This window comes from Dioscorea cayenensis, chromosome 10, assembly GCF_009730915.1.
Source record: "Dioscorea cayenensis subsp. rotundata cultivar TDr96_F1 chromosome 10, TDr96_F1_v2_PseudoChromosome.rev07_lg8_w22 25.fasta, whole genome shotgun sequence".
In the NCBI taxonomy this organism is placed as follows: Eukaryota; Viridiplantae; Streptophyta; class Magnoliopsida; order Dioscoreales; family Dioscoreaceae; genus Dioscorea; species Dioscorea cayenensis.
The window spans coordinates 20150172-20172837 of NC_052480.1; the positions used below are offsets into that span (position 1 = coordinate 20150172).

Genomic DNA, 22666 nt, shown 5'->3' on the forward strand with positions numbered 1-22666 from the left:
AGACCCTCTGACATTTGAATTTGCCAGACAGTCCCTCCTTTTTTTGACAGCTTACTTTTCAATTCTGACAATGTACTTTTCAATTAATGCAGCTTACTCCGTTAGTTTATTCTATTTTACAACATATATTTTTCGCTTAAAAATATATAGTTTCCATTTAACATTGCGTGTTTTTGTTTAACCACATAAGTTTTCACTTAACATATAGCATATTTGCATTTAAAATTATGAGTTTCCGCTTAAAATTTAGTGTTTTCGCTTAACTACATAAGTTTTCACTTAACATATAGCACATTTGCGTTTAAAATTTGACTTTTCCGCTTAAAATTATGGGTTTCAACTTGAAATTTGGTATTTTCACTTAAAAACTGAGAGCCAACCCAGTTAACATCTGTTACCATTATGTCAACATCAATCACCTTTATGTCAGAAAGGTCTGAAAAATAACCTGCCAGAAAAAGGAAAGACTTTTTGGGAATACTCAAAGTCATGGGGTTTTTTTGTGAATACCTGAATTTTGAAGGGACTTTTTGTTCATTTCCAGAATAATTTTTTTCTAAATTTATTTTTTATTTTTAATATATTTTTACACTTGGACGTAAAGCACCATTTTTAAAAAGAGAATAAAAAATATAATCAAAATAGAGAGAAATTAATAAAAAAAAATTTTATGAACTTTTAATTAAGAGTAATTTTGAAAAATTAGTATAATTTTTATAACTTTAAGACTATCAACTAATTTTAACCACAATCTTAATTGTGATTAAAATGTACGCATAAATAGAATTGGAGAAAGTAAAACGTAACAAATTATATTATTAGTATTATTTTGGACATTTAATATTATTATTTTTTAATATTTATTGTCTTTTTTTAATATTAAATAAGATATAAATTCTAAGGAGCTGTTAGGGGGACCTAACATGTTCTAAAGCTTGATGAGGCCCACGAGTATTTGTTCCAGCAATGGAGCATTACTAAGAAATTTACCATAAATAAAAAGTTTGAGAGGATATAGGTTTTTGTAAGGATCTTATATATTTAAATATAACAGTTTTATTTATTAAAAAATAGAAAAAATAAAATATTTAAAATACTGATTATTACAAGACCATTATAGAAGGTAATAATATTATTATAGTCATTATTTATGACTTTCGCTTGAAGACTCTTGTTTTATCTGTATATCTTGTAGCCTGAAATTAATTATATCATTATAAAATTTTATAAGTTAAAGACTTAGGGCCTGTTTGGATGCATAGTAAAATTTTCTGTAGGAATTTTATTCCATAGGATTCAGAAATGATTCTTATGGAATTTACTACAGGAAAAATTCCTACGGAATCAGTGTTTGGATGTGTGCAGGAGTTTTTCCATAGGAATTTTTAATTTTGAAAATGAAACTAGTTGTTAGAGTTTTTCTGTAAACATTTTAGAACTGCAAAAAACAATGCAGCAACATTTTTCTGTAAACATTTTGAAGTACAATATTCAAGGTCTGCAGAGAACCAAATCCAAATAAATGAGGGGGAAAAAATTGAATCTTAATACAACTATAAAAATTTCACAATTAATAGCAGATCAATGGGCTGTTGCTGGCAAGCTAAACAAACATAGAAGCTTATCGTTATGAATAGAAAACATAGATAAGGCAAATAAATCACACATGGAATCAGGAGAAGCAATATGCTGAATGATTGTGAAACCAGGATAAATAATGTATATATATATATATATATATATATATATATAAACATACATTCATTCAATCATGTTCAGGTATGTTATGTTTATCAAGAGTTATTATCGAGCTTGGTAGAGGATGTGCAACAACTCATGTCCACCAATCAATAATCTATATCCAACAAAAATCAATAATACTAAATTTATGCATACTCTTTCTTCAGCCACAGAATGCAATTAAATTCCCAAATCTTCATCAAATTATCATCTTAAATATCTCCAAAGTTTTAGCATGGCTATTAATAAACTACATAGTACACTGTAAATAGAACTCAAATTAACTTATCATGAAAGACACAACATTTAAATGCAAGCAAGAAACACAATATAACAATAACAAAAAGAAGAAGAAGAGCAACAACAATAATAACAACAAGAAAGAGTTAAACATTAGTTTACCAGAACCATCATCTAAACAAGAAGGCAACACTCCTACTTCTGCCGGTAGGCAATGTAATTAGCCAAATGCACCAAAGGTGCTGCCTTTTCCCGATCAAAGTCCTTCAACTGCTGCTTAGCATCTCTGTTCAACTCCTCCGTGAACTCATTGGACTTCTCCAAACCCATGAGCTTGGGATACGTCAACTTATCACTCGCCAAGTCTTTCCCTGCACATCCAGTATATCATCCACCACTTAGAACAACAGCCCGATACACCGCACATACCTCCTCAGTTGCTCAACCTGCAAGTCAGAGCCACCGCCGACGATGGAACTGATGACAATGGAGGCTTCCAGGATGACCGCCATTTTGTGAAGGTGGATGTACTCAAGGAGCTCAGCAACAGTGCTAAGGATATGCAGCGGGCGAGCTCAGCAAGGCCTTTCGACGACCTAGCCGGCGACAAGGCCTTCCGAGCTGACGCAGCTGGTGAGCTCAGCAACAGCGCTGAGGATACGCAACGGAGCAATGGCGAGGCTCGAAGGGTACGATTGTGGGTTCGATAAAGTATGGAAAGCAAGGGCAAGCAGAGCATCCCTAACAAGCATAGCAACTGGTTCGCCCGAAAAACAAAGGAAGAAAAAAATCTGGTCCCTCTCTTTTACAAATTCCTATGGAATTTATGTCAATCCATGGTAATCTAATACTACAAAACTGGTGGCCAAACATCTATTATTATAGTTTCCTAAGTAATATTAAATTCCATAGGAATCATCACTATTCCTATGGAATTTAATGGTACCCAAACAGGGCCTTAAGCTTTGTTTGGATGGTCCTACATTCCATAGGAATAGTGTTCATTCCTATGAAATTTAATATTACATAGGAATTTATAGTAATGGGTGTTTGGACATTGTTTTCATAGGGCAAAATTACTATGTAAACATAGGATTCCATAGGAATATTTTAAAGTGGTGAGACCAAAATATTTTGTCCCTTTGTTTTTTGAGTTGAGGTTTGGGGCTGCTACCTTGCTGCTTGGGCCATCAGACTTTGGAAAAAGGTAGGGCTGGCCAGTACATCTTTGATCCGGTGACGACGCTTCCAGTCCGGTATCGACGCCTCCAGTCCGGTGACGACACCTCCGGCCCGGTCACAGCTCACCAGGCTGTTCTTTTGCTTCCTTGGATTAGGGCTTGCATCCCCACTCCCTTGCTCCGATCATTGGCGACGATCTCTCTATCTCCTCTTCAATCCAATTCAGGGCCTTTGGTACTTCTCTTTCCTCCTCTCTCTAGAGTTTTTATGCTGGGAATTCCATGTTATAGTGTTGTGATTTTGTTTTGATTTGAGTTTCTCTGTATATCTACTTTCTTTGGTTTGAACTTTGTTAAGATGGGTGTGTTTAGGATTACGTCTGTGCCATTCATGATTTATGTTAATTATATTTGTTGAACCCTGCGAATGAAGGAAAGTAGAGAAAAGTGAAATTTGCTTGATGGAGTTTTTCATATGCTGTTACTGCCTTTAGGAGTGTGCATAGTCTGGATAAGCCAAGCTAAGCAAATGAACTATGATCAAATTTAGCTACTACCAGTAAGGTTTATTTATTTATTTATCCATATATATTTTGTGTTACTTTTATCGAAAACCAGTTATTCCATTTAGTTGCTGTTTTAGCATATTAAAAACCAATCAAATAATGAGACAAACAATATAGCTACATGTGTTATGCCTTATCTATGTATAACAACAATTATATTTCTAGATTAATTGTGCTTATGAATTTGGCACATTAGTCAGAATTTGTTAAAAGTTATAGTTTAGATTTAATTTGGCTAACAGAGATTACTAATTCAACCAAAAATTTAATAAGCCAGCCTCTCACACAACCATATAACATGCCTTATTATTGATTAGTTGAATACCTGAGGAATGACAATAGCAAGTAACTTAACACCCCAATAGCCAATCCTGTAAAACAGTGAATGTCATGTCAAGACAAAATAGTGTGTTTGGATGATCAGTATATGCATGATCAGTGAATGCAATTTCATTTTATTAATCAAAACTAATTTTTTTTTAAAAAAAAACAGAGAATTTAAGTAATATTCTGATCAATTATCATGCATGGAGTGTGAGTAAGGTAATGGATTTTGTCATACTATTATATGCAAATCTTCTTTATTATTTAGCATAAAGAATAACTTATCTTCTTCTGGGAATAGCCTCTAGTCTTAGTTGAACTGGTCTATCTCATTCCAACCATCAACATCACAACTTCCATCTTAGAGAATGTTTTAAAAATATTTTTTTATCGTTATGTAATTCTTTAATCTAGAACGCTGTGAGCTTAAACTTTAATGAGTTGTGTATTTAAATACAGAAATTATAGAGGCTTTCTTTTCAATGGAAGAAGGAGACGCTTTAAGTACAAAGATCATTGATCCATTCATAATAATACCCAATTAGGTCAAACAGATATCATGACTACCTCGTTGGGAAAACTTTTGAAAGAAATGTAGCATATACTCATTCAGTCTGAAGATCAGGAGAACCATCATTCATACTTTAATTAATAGTTGGTGCAAAACTTTTGAAAGAAATGTAGCATATACTTAACCTGAGTACTAGAACAAAATACATGATCAACCTTGGCACATGTAACTGATGTAAACCTTTAAAGAGAAGACCACAAAACATTCTCTAACTTATTTTTATTTTATTTTACTAATCAAATTCTTATTATTTGTATTTCTTTGTATAGATGGCAAATCAAGAGAAGGCCGACACAATGGCCAAATGGAATGAAAATCATAGGGTTCATCTAGAGAAATTATTAGGTGATTATAATGTTCCCGCATACCGCTCACAAAATGGATGGACTAAAGAGGCATGGAATAGAATATTGCGTGACATGCTAACGAAATTCCCTAATTTAAAATGCACTGTTGTACAAGTTAAAGCACTAGAGCAAGAGTTGAAAAAAATTTACAAGCTTCTAAAGGGTTTTACCGAATTGAGTGGCTTTGGATGGGATTATGAAAAAAATATATTCGAAGCCACTGAAGAAGTTTGGGCACCACTACTTGAGGTATATATTTTTATTACATAATTTATAAACTTTGTGCAATAATTTATTTTAATCAAAATCACCAAAATATACAGAGAAATAAAGAAGCTAGAAGATGGCATCAAAAACCCTTTCCATATTTCACGGCACTGCAGGAGATTTATGAGGGTAAGAAAGTGTTGTTTACTAATGTTCGCTTTAAAGATTTGTTCATATATTTTATAATAATTTGTACATTTATTACACAGGGAGATATGCAGAAGGAAGACGCTCTCGTGATGTAGACTATTATGCAAATATGCCAATGGACACTCCATCTCCAAGCATTCCGGCTCCAAATGATCCCATCCAATCATTGTCTACACCAGAAATAGAGATAGAGGATCCTGATTTTGCACAAGTGAAGCCTCCATGCAGTCAACCAAATATTTCACAACCCCGAAACTCATGTAGTGCAAGCCGGCAAAGGTTAGGGGATGAAGTGCAAAGAAGGAAAAAGGACCGAAAGCGAAAAAATGTTCAAGAGTCATTCCTAGAACAATATATAGATATGCGTCGAGTTGAGACGGATAGATATATTGATGCTATAAAAATGAACCGAGTAGAGGAGAAGTACACCATTTGAGAATGCATGGCGGCATTTAATGTGTTGTGTGATCAATTTCCAGATGAAGATTTTGTTAAAATTACAACATTGTTTAAAGATAAGGATAATCGTGAAATCTTCTTGAGTCTCATCAATGAAGAAAGGAAAGTATTGTGGATTCGGCAAATGATTAATTAAAAACAATGTTATGTTTTATGTTTTTAATATTTAGTTACATGTAAAACGTTATGTTTTATGTAAGACGTTATGTTTAAATGACTTGCATCTTTTATGTAAGACATTATGTTTATGACATGTATTTATTTATTTGAGATATACTTGCTTATTTGCTGATAGGTAAATGAATTATTTGTGGCTATCCTATCCCTTTATAACAAGAAAGAGGATTTTATAAATAATGCAACATCGATAAAGTTACATACTGATAATTGCAGCCCTACAATAAACTTACACATCAATTAAGTTACATTTCTACGATAGTTACAGTAATCATTCCACATTTGCATTGCTATTTCATCTCTTTTGTGAGCACCTGCAGTACGATCAGAGTTCAATACGCTGACATCATTTTGATATATATCATCTCCATTTGGAACAGTAACTTCGTCAGCTGCATTACTGATTTCTTCGATTTCATCTGTGCCATTGTGTATACGTATGAAATTATGCAAGACACATGCAACAACTACTACCAGTTTGGGAATCTATTGGATGAAAGGTCGCAACTTTAAGTATAGAAAATCTCATTTTCAAGACACCAATAATGCGTTCAACATGATTTCTCAATGAAGCATGTCGCAAATTAAATAGTTCTTTGTAATTACTTGGTCTACATCCTGCCCGTCCTTGCTCCTGTAAGTGATAACGCACACCTCGGTATGGAGCAATAAAACTTGGAGTATTTGCATATCCTGCATCTACTAGGTAATATTTATTGGGGGGGACATGGAAGCCTTGGTCAATTGAAAGCTGAAGTACTCTAGCATCAGAAGCAGAACCTTCCCAACCAGCCCGAACATATACAAAACGTAGGTTAAAATCGCATGCAACCATGACATTCTGGGATAATGTTTGTTTTCTATTTCTATAAGGATCTTGCAAAGCCAAAGAAATAGTGATTGGAACATGTGTTCCATCAATAGCACCAATACAATCCTAAAATAAAAAAACCCATAAGATTTGTTAAGAGAATATATAAAAAACATAAATAATAAATAAAAAGTTTGTATAAAGATTTCTAACCTTGAAATATGGAAAAAAAAATGTCTATTATTCTGGATAACTGGTGATGTAGTTGTTGGTGGCAATTCTATATATGTAGTCGCAAGAGTAGTAATAGCTTCAAGCACTTTTTTAAAATAACGGCTAACTGTTTCTGCTGAATGTTGAAAACGTTCTTGCACGTAACGATTGCTAGCGTTGTGAGCAAGAGTGTACATGAACATTCTAGTTGTTCCTCGATTGTAACCCTTTTCGAGCTTCGAAGAAGAAATCTTTCTCTTAAACAATTAGCAAGTGCTTGAAATATACGAGGCTCCATACGAAATTCACGCTTACAATGTACCTCGTGACCTTGAAGAATTTCTTGAACATATGTATCGCCTGTTAATATTGATGTATGACAAGGCCTACTTTCTGAACTTACAGGAAATAAACTTGGTAAAATGGTGAACATGAATTTGTCATCATCTTCATTAAGTTTTTTCCATTGATCCAGATCCATATTGAAACAAAAGAGTTTGAGACGTAAAATTTAAGATGAAGAGAGATAAGTTTACAAATGGCATAAGAGTGTTGGCTTTAAATAGAGAGATTGGTAACGGCTAGTTTTCAAAAAATCCAACGGCTAGTTTTTTTTTAAAACTCTAACGGCTAGTTTTATTTTCAAAATTAAAAATTCGTATAGAAAAATTCCTACGCACATCCAAACACTGATTCTGTAGGAATTTTTCCTGCAATAAATTACGTAGGAATCATTTCTGAATCCTGTGAAATAAAATTCCTACAGAAAAATTTACTATGCATCCAAACAGGTCCTTAATGTAGATTAATACACATGGACAATACTAAATATATGACTACCTAGCCAAAATTTCTTTTGTTGAAAATAAGTAATAAATTCCTCCGGCACATATACTTTCACAAAAACATATGATAGAGAACAAGAGAAAATTGCACAAAAGAATTACATAGATCAATTGTAAAGTGTACATCTACAAGTAGTACACAAAAGAAATTATACACAAAAAATAATATATTCAATTTTAAATATTTCACAATTTCTTAATTTATATTTTTTATCTTAAAAAAAACTATTTACTAACTCCAAAACAAAAGCCCATACACAAAGCCATAGGTTTTTTAAGTAAGATCATGAGTCAACAACACCGAAAAAATTATTGTAAATTCAAACCATCTCAACAACTCTTCCCTTTTATTTATATTTCTCATATCATAGAAATAAATAAACGAATAAAATCTCAATGTCTAACTTGGCAAAATACTTTCATAATGGAGCTATAAGCACTACATGTACCGGAAAAAATGGGCAATAGGTACTTCAACTTCCTAACCAGGGACGGAACTAGGGGGGCTAGCAGGGGCTTCAGCCCCCCCTTAGCCATCGGTGGTCTTCTTTGAGTGGCCGGAAGACCCCAAAACCAGCCCCCCCCCTTGGAGGACGGCCAGCCCCCCTTGGTGGCCGAGCAACCCGACCTCGTTCCCGGCTGGCGACAAGCAGCTTTTCTTGACAGCACCAATTGATGGGAGATGACTAGCAATGAGCTTTGGAGACTTGAAGCTTTGGAGTTTGGATGAGCATGAGGTCCATGAGGAATGAGGATGAAGATGACCAGGAGCTCACGAATAGGCAGGCTGAAGTTTGGATGATGAAAACAATGAAAACATTGAAAAGTGAGTGGCTTGGCATGTGGAGTGGGCCCACAAGGCCACAACATTAATTAATATAGGGCCATTTATCAACTTCAACTCCTTTTTGTTCAAATTTTTCATTAATAATTATTAATGGAAAAAAAAATAAAAAGCTAGAGTACTTGGGGCCTGGGCAGCTGGGCAGCCTGGGCTTGTGTTTGTGTAACTTGGCTTTTGGGGTCTAACTTTCCTAGAGTCTTGGAGATAATATAGTGAGTATATTACATACTTACATTAGTATTATTTTTATTATTGGCATGACATGAGAATGAATTATGAATGTATTACTCCTTGAAATGAGAATGAATGTATAAAATTCATGGGTGAAAAAATAGAACATAAATGTTAAACTTCATTTTTATAAATATGCCCACAATGTGTTTGATTAAATGCCTCAATGAGTTAAAATGTTGAGAATATCAAATTTTAATATATATCATAATGTATATATCATATATGTATAATTAAATAATGTTTAGTGTTAAATCTATATAGCAAAATGTATAATAAGATAGACTTCAATAAGACTAGTTATACACTTATACCAATTGCCAAAGGTTTCATATTCATTGACACATAACAAAATAGATTCAATAACAATTTAGATGCATGAATATTAGCATTACCATGTTCAAACAATTTTGTGTTTGATTCTTCTAAATTTCTAATGATGTTAGTTGTGTCATGATTAACGTTTTTTGCTTGTTATTTTTCATAGTCTATAATTAAAGTTTTTTTACTTATTTTTTTTTATAGATCATGGATAAATTTTTGATCAAACGACCAAGGAGTGAAGAGTCATCAAATACTCCTAAAGTACCATTGGACTCTAAATCAAGTGAGGAGAACATTAATACAAATTTTAATTTCAACGATATTGTTAGTGACCCCGGATTACGAAAACCAATTGAAGACTTTGATATTGGGATTAGAGATCAAGTTAGAAGAGAGTATTTGACTAGAGGCCCATGTCAACCAATTGGCCACAATTATCCACAAAGAGATTATGGCAAACAAAAGAGAAGTTTTCAAGATGCTTGGTTTAAACAACATCCATGGTTGGAGTACAGTATGACAAAAGATGCGGCTTTTTGTTTTTGGTGTTATCTTTTCAAGCCAAGTAGAGGAAGCCGAATGGGAGAAGATGCATTCACTAAAATGGGATTCAATAATTGGAAAAAAGCATTGGAAAAATTCGTAGAACATATTGGTGCCATAAATAGCATGCATAATGATGCGAGAGTAAAATTTCAAGGGTTCCAAACCCAAAGACAAAGTGTGTCACACTTGTTGGCTACACATTCACATGAGATGGAGGTTGCATATCGTATTCGGTTGACGGCAATTTTAGATGTGACTCATTTTCTCTTGAAGCAAGGTTTACCTTTCCGTGGAAATGATAAGTCCTCAAATTCACTAAACAAAGGCAATTTTTTGAGTTGCTTGAATGGTATAGCCTACGAAATGAAGAAGTTTGGAAGACAATAAATCAAAATGCCCCTGGAAACAATCAATTGACTTCCCCAAAAATTCAAAAGGAGTTGGCAAATGCTTGTGCAACGGAGATTACATGTGTTATTGTTGATGATATTGGGGATAAATTTTTTTCTCTTATGATTGATGAAGCCCGAGATGCTTCAATAAAGCAACAAATGGGAGTTGTTTTACGATATGTGAATAAGAATGGACATGTGATAGAGCGATTCCTTGCATTGGTTCATGTGCCTGATACCTCTGCAATTTCTTTAAAGAATGCCATTGATTGTTTATTTGCTAGACACAAGTTGTCTCTTTCGAGGTTGAGAGGGCAAGGATATGATGGGGCTTCAAATATGCGAGGTGAATTCAATGGTTTGAAAGCACTTATTTTAAAAGAAAATCCATATGCAAGATATGTACATTGTTTTGCTCACCAACTACAATTAGTGGTTGTTGCCGTTGCTAAAGAGAATCGAATTGCGAGTGATTTTTTCTAATATGTTAATATGATTGTTAATGCCACTGGAGCATCATGTAAAAGGAGAGATCAACTTCGGCAACATCATCATGATAGATTGGTTGAGCAATTGGAGAAAGTGGAGATAGTTAGTGGTAAAGGAAAAATCAAGAATCCAGTTTAGCACGACCAGGGGATACTCGTTGGGGATCGCATTACACTACAATTCTCCGGTTAATTTCTATGTGGACCTCAATTTTAGAGGTACTCCAAAATGTGCATGATGATGGGACTTCTACTAATAATAGAGGTACAGTGGCAAGTTTGATTGACAAAATGGAGAATTACCAGTATGTATTTGTGATGTACTTGATGAGGCGTTTATTGGGGATGACAAATGAGTTGTCACTTGCTTTACAACAAAAGGACCAAAATATTGTTCAAGCTATGCGATTGATTGAAGCGGTGAAAGCTCGTCTTCAACACTTTAGGGAGACAGGATGGGAGGATTTTTTGGGAGAAGTTACTTCTTTTTGTAAGGAGAACTCAGTCAATGTGCCTAATATGGAGGATAATATGCCAATTCGTGGTCGTTCTAGGCGGGAAGGACAATTCATTACTTATTTTCACCATTATCGTGTAGAGATTTTTTGTGAGGTAATTAATTTTTTGTATTTATTATAGTTTTATAAATCTCATTAATGTATTCTTTTTATTAATCTCTATTTTATTTTAATGTTAGGTTATTGATTTGATTTCTCAAGAAATGCTCAACCGCTTTCCTGAAGCTAGCACGGAGTTACTTCTTTTGGTATCATGCCTTGATCCTCTAAATTCAACATCCATAAGCTACTCCGTCTTGCAGAGATGTATCCTGAAGACTTCTCAGTGACTGAACGTATGATACTTGAGGATCAACTTGCTACTTTCTTTTATGATGTGCGACATGATGATGATTTTGCAAATGTCGGGGACTTGGGAGGTTTTTGCTATAAAAGGTGGTTGATACTTGGCAAATGTACTATTTTTCCACTCGTTTATCGTCTTATTGAGTTGGCATTGGTTTTTACCGAGTTCATGACGACTAGTGTTGAGAGGGTATTTTCGCTGATGAATATAGTGGAAAACCCGACTTGCGCAACAAAAATGGGAGACGTGTGGATGAACGATAGCATGATTGTCTATATTGAGAAAGAGGTTTTTGCAACTATTGACAATGAGGCGATTCTACAATGTTTTTAAAAAAATGCAAACTCACCGTATTCAGTTACCTCCTTTGAGTAGCATGTGTCGTACAGATGGCAGTTCTAGCTCTAGTGTGCATAGATAAATGTTTTTTTGTGAATGTTTTAATTAAATGTCACAATATCGCACTATTTTGTATCGATTAATACAATTGTTATGTTGACTGAAATATATTTTTTTTGACATTATGCCTTCACCCTCCCCAATCACTAAGTCCTGGTTTCGTCCCTGTTCCTAACTAGAATTATGTTGGGTTATCAAATTTGTTGGATTATTATATGTTGATGTTTTTTTTTTTGGGTAACATTACAACTTCTTGTGATATAATTCCCAAATAAGGTGATATCTAACATCAATGTGTCTTATTCACTTACTACAAAAAAATTACAAATTTGCAACGGATATTTGCAACCGATGAATTTTGTTGCAATTTTGCAACAGACTTGGAATAGCTTTGCAATGGCATTGAATATTTGCAACTGATTTTGCAACGAGCCAAAAACATTTGTTGCAAAAATAGTGAGAGTGATTTTGAAACGGATTTGCAACTTACTTTGGGACAGGTTTGCAACGGATTGGTAATGGCATAAATTTCCATTACAAAAATATGGAGGGAAGTGCGCGGGAAAAATTTTGCAATAACTTTGCAACGGACTGACAATGTATACAAAGGCATTACAATTTTACAACAAGAATTTGCAACAGAATGATTCAATTGCAAAGTTCCATTGCAAATTTGTAACAGTACTTTCAATGGAATTATGACATTACAAAGTTGCAACAGAATTTTAATAAAGTTGCTATGTATTTTAATTTATATGATTTTTAAAATTTTTTTGTTTATATTATATAATTTTTAGAGTTATTAAGTATACTTTATGTCAAAATTTGGATATAATGATGATGCCTTACAATACCGTCTTTTGAGATATATATAAATATACCTACTAAGATATTCTAAATTTAATTAATGATAATATAGAATACTAAGTTATTTCATTTTTTTTTTCAAAAATTGATAAATTTAAGATATATATTAAAATAATAATCACATGAGTATTTTCACAATTAAGTATTAAATTTGGTTATTAGTCCCATAACTATTTCCATATTTCCTTAATAATTTCATATTATACTTAAAATGAAATTATGCTTATTTAGCATATGTTATACTTTCATTGTCCTCCGTTTCTTAGCAAGTGATTTTTTTTAATTTATTATTTTGCTTGTGTGTCGATGCTGATATGTTCAATCGTTATTGAATCAGTGAAAAGAGAAATCGTATTTTGTCATATTCTTGTACAACTCACTGTTAATTGTATATATACTAGCAAATGCTTTATGTTTTTGAGAATTATTAAAAAAAGCCAAATTAAATCTCATATCACCCTTAAAAAATTAAATTAGATTTTTTCTATTTTATTTATCACCACAAACCTTTATAATCATACACAATGTAATTTATGAGGGTGTATAACCAAAAATATAAATTTAACAAAAATATATGTAAATAAAAAAAAAATCCATTTTTAATTTTGAAAAATTTAAACTTTTTCATATGTATATATTCTTTAAGTGACATATATATATATATATATATATATATATATATATATATATATATATATATATATATATATATATATATATATCATCATCATCATCACTACATAAATTTTTCCATAAAATTATAGTTTTAAATATATTATATATATCAAATCAGTTATTTATATAATTAAAAAATCAATTAATAAATAAAAATGACAATGATGCACTCCAAAATTAAATAAATAAATAAATAAAACCAAAATCTAAAATAAGAATAAAAATGACCCTAATTTGTTTATTAGGACCATAGGATGACTCATCAAACCATGCAGAGTTACAAAAGGTTTTACATATTATTATCCAACCCCACATTAGAACCCAAAGCCCTAGATCAAATCCAACCCATGGCCCAAGTTCTTATTTAGTCCAACTTTTCACTTTTCACTTTAACCAAATTTTAGGGCAAAGTTTTTCACCACCATCTCTAGCAACAACACCACCATGATGCCGACTCTCCGCCCCCATCGTCGCCACCATCTCCAGCAACAACACCACCATCATGTGTCACCATCAAGCACCAGCAACAACACTACCATCACGCACCAGCAATAGAGTTTAGTAGCATCCTCCACTTGTAAGCTCAAGCTACTCTTTGTTAACGCTCAAAAATGAGATTGTTAATGTTTTGGAATGATTCCAACTAGAGTCAGCATCTGCTTTTTTGCTTATTATATTTATCGTAGGAGGCAATAAAAATGCATTGGTTCCTATTTGCCTGCTTGTTTGTTTTTCATTTGGAAAATTCTGCTCATACTAAGTGCTTTAAAGCAGGCATGATGATTCCCTTTCTTTAAGGCCCTATGTTTAAAATGGAATCCCATTCTATATTGTTATTGAGGAAGCAAGTTCATGTTATTGTTGCTATTCCACTGTTTCCAATCAGTCTAGTTTCTGTCCTAGGTGTATATATACTAACTTGAACCATGGTCATCTTTTGCTCTTGGCACTTAGAAAACATGAATCTAAGAAGTACTAATCTCTTGCAGTAAAAATCCCACTATGAATCCAAATCATTTATATTACACATTCATTGATATTTCTCTCTTTATATATACACATAATTGTTTGACCAGCAAATTCCAAAAAAGCTCCACATACAAATAGCTAACAAAACAATCTCCATCTTCATTTATTACAAATTTCACCAAAAATCTATCTACAGAAAAGCATCCATCAACTAATTCCTCCTATCCCCATCACATCCATATGATAAAAATAATAATAATTAAAAACAAAAAAAAATAAAAATAAAAAGTCAAGGAAAAGGAGGATAATGAGCATGAGACATTGTATCCAAGCCCTGAACCATCCCCACTCTTTGAATACCATTATTACCATTAAATATATCAATCTTTGCCCTGGCTTATCAGACTCCGAAAAACCAGCAGCACAGATGATCTACATGTACTTTTCAGTCACCAAAACTAACAACATCCTGGATGAGAACATTCTTAATGAAATTTAGGTAAAAGGAAAATGTGTCTTGTTGATTGCCTGGAAGCAAATTTAATCCCACATTTTTAAGTATCATTTGCTCGTTCTGTTCATTTATTTCTAATCACATCTTTTCCTACTTCATTAAGTTGATCATCTATGAAACATGTAAGATGTGAACTAAGTGACCTACCCAATTGATGCAACAGGCCACGGCTGATCCATCCTTCCCTTTCATTAGAGAAAGTTCCTGGGCAAAGCTTTTCACCAGCAACAACACCATCATTACGTCTCTTGCACCATCATTTGAAAACGAAACAATTGAAGAAGAAGAATAAGAAGAAGAAGAAGAAGAAGGTCGTATCTCCTCCGACGACGCCAACGACTCCATCACATCGCCATCATCATCATCATCATCATCGATTCTGCTAGCCTTCAGCTCACGGGTTCTCTCTTTGGGTTAGTGCTTCGATCTCTCTCTGTCTCTTCGAAAACTTTGTGGCAGCTATTTTTTCCCTTTTAACCTACAACAAATTTGCATAATGCTGTAACCAAGGACTAGTATACATGATATTTTGTTATGTATCTTTCACTATAATGAAGGAAGGACATGAAAAGCATGATGGTGAGTTCCATAATAGGTCAAGAATGGACATGGTTATGTGATAATAACCATGGAGATAAAATTTTTAATATATGACATGGTTATGGTGACTGGATGAGTATACTGTTTCCATGAAGTAGTTATTGAGGTAATCATTATGTATACTTGAAGTATATGGTGTGCATTTACACTCTATTAATTTTTAAATGATATGCAATCTAGAATGTCATTGAATGAAAGTGAATTTAGTACTTATTACAATATTTAATATTAGTATTTATTATTGAGAACATGGGTGGGGATCATTTGGATTTTGCCCACTTGCTTCTTTTCTTTGGTCTTTATATAATAAGCATTGAACAGGTTCCCATTTGTCTCCATTTTCAAATGCATGGCCCCATCTTTCACACTCTAGTTTGGAAACTAGATATATATCAAGAATTACTAGGAACTTAACTTAATACCAAATATATATATATAACAAAGGCTTACAGCTTTTGATGCTAATCTAGCCGTTTAAATCATTATACATGTTATTCAATGTTAGACCAACTACGGCCACTGAATTTATAGTATTTCAGAATGCATATATATATATATATATATATATATATATATTATACTATAGATCAAGCATTAAAAGAACAAGTCAAGTACTGGGTTAGAGGCTTGGGGGTTAGATTTCCTAAGTTCTTGACCTTATTATTATTAAAGTAAACTTTCTATTTGCATGCATTATTGCCACTTGTTTACTATAGAGTTGAACAATAAAATTATTAAGATACACATGCAGCTCAGGTAGATAATGTTTTTTAGTATGGTCTGAAAAGGTATTAATGCTTTATTATGCTTTATTTAATTTTAATATCAATATATATATATATTGTCTTGCATCCATTATATATATATTCATCGACTTTCTATCAATGTTTTTTAGTTTGGTGATGCAAATTGTTTGAAAAGTAATGCACATAACCAAAAGAATATTAGTTGTTCTTCCTTATAATTATAATTCTTGTGTGATTAATACATTCCATTGTCATCTTTGTGAATGCTACTTTCGAGATACAAAATATGCGCCCCAACCGACAGTGGATGTATCAAAGGAGAACAAGAGGATTAATTGATCCAACTTTTATAGATGTGGTAAATTCTTTTGTGGAGTTTGCTAAGGCTCACTCGAATTGTCTTGATAGTCATTTGATGAGATGTCCATGCAACCATAAGAAATGTAGGAATCACAATTTTTTGGATGAAGATACTGTTAAAGCGCACATTGCTAAGTATGGATTTATGGAGAATTATGAAACCTGGATCCGTCATGGTGAAAGCAATGATGGTGATATATTTAGAGGACATGTGGTGGGAGAGGTGTTCGAGCAATATGTTGAGGATGAGAATTTGTCGGCATTTGGGACAATGATTCATGATGTTGTAGGGCCTTCATTTCAATCACATGATATTCAAGACAACCCGACCCCAGCAATTCAACACATTTATGATATGTTAAGAGCAGAACAACAAGAGCTATGGCTTAATAATCCTAATTGAATATCAAAATTATCTGTTGTTGCTCGCTTAATGAATTTGAAGGCATAACATCATTTTTCTGAAAGATTATATGATGATTTTTGCAAATTGATGAAAGAATGCCTCCCAAGTAATAATGTTATGGTTGATGGATTTTATGAAACAAAGCAGTTAGTTAGAGGCTTGGGGTTACCAATTGAGCAGATTGATTGTTGTAAAAGAGCATGTATGTTGTATTGGGGTGAAGATAGTGAATTGATAAGTTGCAAATTATGTAGCCATGATAGGTACAAGAGAAGTAGAACTGATTCTCGTATCCGAAAAACAATGGTACAATATAAGAAAATGTTCTACTTCCCCTTAACCTCTCATCTTCAAAGGTTAAATGTATCTAATGCTACTACTAAGCACATGAGATGGCATTTTGAACATGAAATGGAAAAAGATGGTGTAATGCGGCATTGCTCAGATTCTCATGCATGGAAACATTTTGATAACATGCACCCATCATTTGTATCAGAATGTAGGAATGTCAGATTGGGTTTATGCATAGATGGGTTCCAACCATTCGGGCAATCTGGTCAACAATACTCATCATGGCCAGTGATAGTCACACCATACAATTTACCTCCTTGAATGTGCATGAAAGATGGTACATGTTCCTCTCTATAATTGTTCTAGGTCTATTAAACCCAAAGGACAGATTAGATGTGTTTCTACAACCTTTAATATCTAAGCTAAAAGATTTGTGGGAGATTGGGGTGGAGACTTATGATGTCGCGATCAAAAAAAATTTTAGGATGAGAGCTGCATTGATGTGGACAATCAGTGATTTCTTAGCTTACTCAATGTTATCTGGCTGGAGTACAGCGGGAAAACTAGCCTGCCCATACTGCATGGAAGATTCAGATGTTTTCACTCTGACAAAAGGTTGATAGACATCATGGTTTAATAATCATAGTAAGTTTTTACCGCCAAATCATCCTTACCGAAGGAACAAGAAGTGGTTCCTGAAGGGAAATTCAGTAAAGAAAGATACACCTCAAGTGAAATCTGGAGTTCAAATACTTGAAGAAATTGAGAGCTTCGGGTTTCAAAAGGTCACAGAAATAGATGGAGAGGAAATAAATTCTGATATTTAAAAGCATTGTAACAAATGTGGATGGAAGAAAAGAAGTATATTTTGGGATTTGCCTTATTTGAAGACAAACCTCATTAGGCACAACTTGGATGTCATGCACATTGAGAAGAATTGCTTTTATAATATTTTTAACACTGTGATGAATGTGTCTCGCAAATCAAAAACAATGCAAAATCCAGAGAAGATTTGAAGGAATTTTGTGATAGGCCTGAGTTACATATGGATGAAAGAACAAAGAGGTTTCCAAAGGCATGTTACATTCTTGATTGAAAACGAAAAGAAGAATTATGCAATTGGTTGAAGGAGCTTAAATTTTTAGATGGGTATGTCTCAAATATGGGTAGATGTGTGGACCAACACAGATTGAAATTGTTTGGGATGAAAAGCCATGATTGCCATGTTTTCAAGCAACGATTGATACCCATTGCATTTCGAGAGCTACTTCCACCAAATATATGGGAAGCATTGACAGAGTTGAGCATTTTTTAAAAGATCTCACTGCTAGAGTCATTAAAGATGAGAATATGCAAAGATTGGAATGGGAAATCCCAATTATTTTGTGTAAGCTTGAGAGAATATTTCCTCAAGCATCTTTGATTGCATGGAACATCTCCCACTTCACTTAGCCTATGAAGTAAGAATTGCTAGACTGGTACAACATAGATGGATGTATCCCTTTGAAAGGTATAAATATGATTTTTTTTAATTCCTATGAAATTTGTAAATATTTAATTGTAGTCATATATAATTTTAAACTTTATAAAATACAGGTATCTACGTAGATTGAAGAATAACATGAAAAATAAAGCTCATGTTGAAGGATCAATTTGTAATGCATACCTTGTGGAATAAATATCATCATTTTGTGCACATTACTTTGACTCACATATTTACATAAGATATCGAAAAGTGGGAAGGAACGATGACAATATTAATTTTGATATGCAAGAATATCCTGGAATTCTTTCAATTTTTAAACCATCTGATAGGCATTTGGGTCCACAAAAACAAGATGTTTAGATGAGAAGGAATATCATGCTTCTAGGACATATGTTTTATTAAACTGCGATGAAGTTCAGCCATACATCAAGTAAGTCATAATAATATATTGTACTGCTTCATTTTCAATTGATCCTAATAACTCACATTTATGATCTAGTTTATTTACTTCAATTCAAACAATATGAAGAATGGGTAAGGAAAAATCAACCTAATATTCAAGATCATGAAGTTGATCATCTGTTGGAAACAGAATTTGCTTTGTGGTTTGATAATTATGTGAGTGGCCCAACCTAATCATATCAAAAGCATATAAAATTTTTATTGTCTATTAATAACTTGGCATGTTTATGTTTTTATCTAATACATAGGCACACCATCCTATTTCAGGGATCATGAATGCATGGTTAAAATGCCATGCCTCCAAACCAATGCATAAGGTTAAAACATACAATGGTTATTGTGTAAATGGCTACAAATTCCATACAAAATATAGTGGATATTCTAAGAGCATAATGAAAAGTGGAGTATGCATTAAGGGATCCAATTTATGTGCTAGTGAGCTTAAGTATTTTGGGAAGTTAGTCGAGGTGGTGAAGTTGGAGTATGAAGGATGACCAATGAAATAGGCCGTATTATTTAAATGCACCTGGTTTGATCCGACACTATGAATCGGTACCAGGATTCACCCACAATATAAGCTCATTGATGTTCATAAGAATAAAACATTTAACAAATACGAACCATTTATTCTTGCAACTCAAGCTGCACAAGTTTTTTACTCACCATATCCTTCATTAAGAAAATCTTATAATGATTGGTTGGTGGTTTCTGCAATTAAGGTAAGATCTATTGTTGAGGTATTGGTACACAAGCATCATCAATTTGTAATGCTTTTCAAGAAGATAAAGTACAAGTTCATGAAATTGAAAATCATGATGAAGAAGTATCTCTAAATTCTTCCAATGGTGCATTCATTGAAACTGATGGTATAGATATTGATAAAGACATAAGTCAAGAAGGAGAAGTGAGAGAAGAAGATGATGAAGATGAAGAAAAGGAAGACGATGTAGATGCTTTTCATGATGAAGATGAATACTAAAATATAATGTGATGTGTAAACTAGTTTTTTCATTTCACATTGCAAGGACTACAAGTAGGATGCATTTGTTTAAAGTTTTTACATTGTTGCAAATGCTTGACAGTTTTATATTTTGAATTTGTATTGTTAGTGTTGAGTTTATATTTTTTTATAGATATGGCTGGGAAAAATTGTTCTTCCATTCGTCAGGGACGAAGTAATATTCCGACATCTTAGGCAGAGTCCATAGGGGCATCCATCTTCAGCTATTGTTGTATAGAGCGACACTGCCCCCCTACTCCTACTGTTCGTACCACTACTCCTGCTCCTATCTTTATACCATCTACTGTTGCTCTTACTACAACTTCTGTGCCTCCTCCTACAAGTACTACTCTAGCTACTAATGCACCTACTATGGCAGCATCCCCTTCAACTATGTTTGCTCCTAGTGAGGGTGCATCTACAGGTGACGGTGGCTTTTCACGCCGGCTTTGTATTTATGTTTTGTTTGACAGGTAAAAGAATTTATGTCAAGAAAGCAAAAAATTAAATATAAATCATTTAGATGCACATTTTTGTATTTTAAAATTATACAAATCTTCATTAACATTCATTGTATGATGATTTAGGTTTATGCCGCACCGTCATGCCATTTCTAAATTTATTACTAACAAAATGAAGGAGAGGCAGTATAAAAAAGGATGCACATGGTCCAAAATTGATAAGCACGCACATGATTTTTATTGGAGAGAGTTTAAGGTATAATTATGTTTTAATTTGTGTAGTAAAATTTTAGTAATTGTAATATTATTTTTGTTGCATTAATTTATTTGTAGTTCTTATTGGTTTTCGTATTAATAAACTAAATTTTAATTTTTATAGTTTTGATTTTTGCTAAAACATTATTATTGGCCCATAGAAGAAGAGAATGCTATTAAAGCAGTTTGGGAAAAGGTCTGTTGAGGCCATTATAGTCGGAATTTATGTAGGTGGCACAAGTCTTACAAGAAGACCGGTAAGAAGCCTGTTTGGATTGAAGATGAAATTTGGAACAAGTGGTTGGAGCATTGGAATAAATAAGAGTTCAAGCATAAGTCCACGCAAGCCTCCTTTAATCGATGTTCTGAGACAGGAGGCAACAGGTGTGGAATTAGTAGGCATCTAGGAGGCTCTAAGTCATTTGTTTAGCATGCTATGGACTTGGTAAATATTTTAAAATTTATTTGAGTTTTTTCCTTTTAGCATTCAAAAAAATATCATGGTTTAATTTTAAAGTTTTACATTGTCCTTATTAAGTAAACTTATAATTTTTTATGATTTTGTTTTATTAGAGTAACTCACTTCAGAGGACACCTATTGCATTTGATATCTTCTGCAAGACTCATGTGAATAAAGAAGGCAAAGGTGTTGATTCACGAGCACAAGCGGTTTATGTAATTTTCAAAATTTATCACATATTATTTTATTTATGTGTAGATTATTTCATACATGCTGTAATTAACGTTATTATAATTAATTATAGGATGTTATGCAGAATATGGTTGAGATTGCTTCTCAAACATTATCAGATGTCTCACAACCTTCACCGCTTGATATGGATGCCGTGTACTTTGAGGCTTCTGGTGGAGAAAAAAAGAAGAGAGTTTATGGTCTTGGTTCTCATGCATTAAGCTTGTATCAAGAGTCATTGTGTAGTGGTGCTACATCAGCTCCGCCACTACCTTCAGCATCTATGGTCCCCACCCAGAGATTGTGTCTGAGATGGACAGAATGAAAAAGAAAATGATAGATTTGGAAGAGAAAAACCAAAGTTTGCTATAGCAGAACTAGAAGATGATGAGACAGATGCGACGTGAGTGGGAGTGCATGCGAATAATGATGTAGTCTGGACTAGGCCAAACATCACAACCTTAGGAGGACAAGGATGATGATGATGATGATGACCTATAGTTATTGCATGAGTATTTTCATTTGCTTTTGTGGATATTACTAGTATTATATTTATTTTTACTTGTCTTTATGCACATTACTACTACTATATGTTTTTTTTGTTTTATGCATGTTACTATGACTACTTTTTATTACTATGTTATATTTTGTTAAATGCAATAGAATTTGTGTGTGCTATATTTTATTAAGATAATAATGTTAGAATTCATTAATATACATGATAATAGGGTATTAGTGAATTTGTATTGGATTAGTGGTTGATCCAAAATGTTATTCCAAATCTATTTCAAATTTGTAACAGATTTGTAAGGGACTTGTTCTGGATCCATTGCAATCTATTTCAAATTTGTAACCAATTTGCAAGGGACATGTTTATGGATCTGTTGCAAATCTGTTACATATT

The 22666-nt window shown here is 33.2% G+C and overlaps 1 pseudogene; it reads right to left on the reverse strand.

Moving 5' to 3' along the window:
- Positions 1 to 2175: 2175 nt before the first annotated feature.
- LOC120270344 lies at positions 2176 to 6857 on the reverse strand (annotated as a pseudogene).
- Positions 6858 to 22666: the final 15809 nt, after the last annotated feature.